Below are 3791 nucleotides of genomic sequence, written 5' to 3'. Positions count from 1 at the left end.
TAAAATTATTTCTCTCATTTACATGGCTAAAATTCTGATATTTACCGTTAGACAAAATTTAAGGGAGTTCCATATCCTTTAATATTTCATGTTTTATTTTTAAGTTGTTTAACAAATCTTTCCTCAATCTTCCCTTTTTCTTTTTCTGTAATTATTTTTAAAAAGGCACTATTCAATTTTGTTAATCTATTCCTACTTTCAAATCTTTCCTTTTTATTTTTATTATTATTTTTCTTTTCAGGAATCGTGTTCTAGATTTCTATTATTATTTTTCTTTTTAGTTAACCATTATTATTTTTCTTTTCAGCTAACAGTGTTATGTATTTCTATCTCTATTTCATTTTTTCTTATTTTCTTTGTCTTCCTTCTGATTTAGTTAACAATTATATCGTTAGCTTTTAATTTAATCGATTCATTTGGTTGATTCATTTGGTTATATTCTTTTCCTATAATTCATATAAAGTTACAACCTAAATCATTGCAACCATTCAAGTTCGATCCATTTGATGATGAATAAGCAAATAATGGGATTTTTTTTATAAATGGGAAATAAAAAAAATGCTTGGGTGGAAATGAGAGAATGTCTATCTAAATCATTGCAACAACTTAGTAGATCTAAAATATAATTGGTTGTGATTTCCTAAACTCATACATAATTCTTTTCATTTAATCTCTAATTAAAACTAAATAATGGTAACCAAATTAATATTATTTAATAAAATAAAAGGAAGATTTAACGTAGGACTACTCACCTATTCAAATGACATATCTCCTCGGGTAGAACTAAATCTACTTAAACCTTTTTTTTTTTTTTTTTTTTTTTGTTTATGTAGAAAGGAAGAAATTCTATGTTGTTTTTACATAAAATTTGATTTGTTGCCAGATTTATTTTTAGGGTAGGAGTGGTGAGAGATTGGAGGGAGGAGGAGGGATCGGTTACAAATGTTTTTCTTCTTTTAATTTTTATTTATTATATTATTATTATTATTATTTTATTTTATTTTTCCGATCGTTACAAGTTGAGTTGAGGGATTTTTTTGACCCAACCAAAAAGTTCGGGATGGTTAGATTGACCAAACCCAAAAATTTTCACAATCCAACTCAACCCAATCCTCTATTTTTGGGTTGGGTTGGGTTGAGTTGTTAAAAAAAATTATTTTTTAAAAAATGTTTTATTTATCCACAATTTATAATTATTCCTATATAATCTTAGATAAGAGATAAATCAAAGTTCACCGGTAAACACAAATCAATCTATAATTATTCACACAAGAAAAAAAAAAAAAGTTCAATCAAGAAGGAGCGAAAATTGTAACATATTAACATAGTTCAACTATGTCATAAAACTAAAGACAACTAAAATATCGACATTTGTTAAGAATTCGTTAAAGCAAGAAAAATATAACTATAGATCATGAAATTAAAAAAAAAAAAAAACAATAAAAATAATTAGTTTAAAAATAATATATATAAAAAAAATAAAAAATATTATAATTGAAATAGTTTGACTTGAGGAAGTTAGAGAGCCGTTAGAAATATATATATATATATATATAAATTGTGATATAATAATGTTGCAACCAATAGATAATAAATACATTAGAATTTAGAATTATTCGTTTGAATTTTATAACAAAATCTTTAAATCAAGTGAAACTAATTTTTTATCCCTCCAATTTTGTGTCTACTATTTTAGGTGTTAAACAATTCTTAAAATAATAAAAAATTCTCATATTAGGTGTTGATTCAGAAACTATAGTAAACACTCAAACAATCAAAATATCATAAATATATGTATAAATTATAATTAGAACCTTCAACACTATGCATTCATTTCAAATTAACCTAAATATATGTATAAATTATAATTAATAAATCTGTTATAAATTATATTCTTAAAATAAATGATTATTGATTAGAAGCACTAGTTACATGTCCAATAAACAATGCATTTTAAAATAAAAATAATATGAAATGTAAATATATTTTATAAATTATATTCTTAAAATAAATGAATATTGGTTGGACATAAACAATGCATTTTAAAATAAAAATAATATGAAAGGTTAAGGTATTTTTAATATATATGTATATATAATATATATATAAGAAACTGTAGAAATTAAAAATAATATAAGACATATACAATGTGTTTTAAAATAATATGAAATGTTAAGGTTTTTTTTTAAAAGAAAAAAAAAATATATTTTTCTTTTTCCTTTTCTTTTTTCCGAGTCATTACATTATATAGCCCTAAAAATAACTTTCGTCTTGAAAGTCTCAAACTCTTGTACTAACTCGGGGTATTTTTCTCTTATTTCGACCTCACGCTCCCACGTGGCTTCCTCACTGTGGTGATTCCGCTACAACACCTTATCGAACGCAATGTTCATGTTGCGTAAGGCTATCATGTACTTCCTCAGCATCGACACGTGAAATACATCATGCACTCTTGAGAGGGCGGGAGGTAGGGCTAACTTATATGCTACTGGACCAATTCGCTCTAGAATCTCGAATGATCCAATGAATTTAGGACTTAACTTGCCCTTACGTTCGGACCTCAAGACACCTTTCATAGGTGCTACCTTGAGGAATACCAGGTCTCCTATCTTGAACCCTAAGCTTCTACGCTTACATCGGCGTTGCTGTTCTGTCTACTTTGAGCGGTACGCATCCACACTCGAATTTTCTGGACAGCCTCATTGGTGATTCGAACCAGCTCGGGTCCTACTAACTCTCTCTCGCCTACTTCGTCCCAACATAGTGGGACCTACACCGTTGCCCAAATAGGGCCTCAAACGGTGTCATACCAATAGTGGCTTGGAAGCTGTTATTATACGAGAATTCCATAAGGTGGAATTTGGAATCCTAACTTTCCTTAAAATCTAGTATGCAAGCGCGTAACATGTCGTGTAGAATTTGGTTTAAACGCTGCATTTGTCCATCTGTTTGGGGGTGGAAGGTAGTATTAAAGTTGAGGCAAGTACCCAACGCTTTTTGAAGTCCGCGCCAGAACGATGACATAAAGCATGGATCCCGTCCGATACTATAGACACTGGGACTCCATGTAGTCTTACTATTTCTTTCACATACAGTTGTGCCCAATTGTCAACTGTATATGTAGCTTTCCCATGTAGGAAGTGTGCCGACTTGGTCAACCTATCGACAACTACCCAGATCACTATATAGTCTTTGAGCGTTTTGGGTAATCCTACTATGAAGTTCATTGCTATGTTTTCGCACTTCCACTCCGGTATGCTTAGGGGCTGCAACAACCCTGCCACCTTTTGTCTAGGAGCTTTCACTTGTTGAGAAACTAAGCACTTGCTCACAAACTCGGCCACGTCCCTCTTCATGTTCCTCCACCAAAAGTGTTGGACTTTCGTCGAACTATTCTAGGACTTTCTGCAGGTTAGGATTCTCTCGTTGGGAGGTAATAATTCTCTGCCTAAGCGTAGGTTGTACTGTGAGTCGGGCTAGCTGTGCTATGACTCCCTCGGTCGCTACAGTTGTAACGACCTGAAATTTTCTACTTAATTTAAGGTCGCTACTGTATACATATCCTAAACATAACCTTTATTCCATAAAACATAACCTTTATGTTAAAACATAGCCATGGACTTATGTGTTTCAAAAACATCTTTAAAACGACACAACAAAAGACTAAATAAAATAAATAAGCGTTTAAGTTAAGAACATCCTATTCTAGCCTAAGTCTAAGAAAATAAATACCACTACCCTATGCATGTGCCATGGTCTCGAGGAATGTCTCGCCTTAACCTGAAAAATGT

Source organism: Cucurbita pepo, chromosome LG02 (genome assembly GCF_002806865.2).
Source record: "Cucurbita pepo subsp. pepo cultivar mu-cu-16 chromosome LG02, ASM280686v2, whole genome shotgun sequence".
Taxonomy (NCBI): domain Eukaryota; kingdom Viridiplantae; phylum Streptophyta; class Magnoliopsida; order Cucurbitales; family Cucurbitaceae; genus Cucurbita; species Cucurbita pepo.
The sequence above is the reverse complement of the archived record's forward strand: the minus strand, read 5'-3'. Positions refer to the sequence as shown.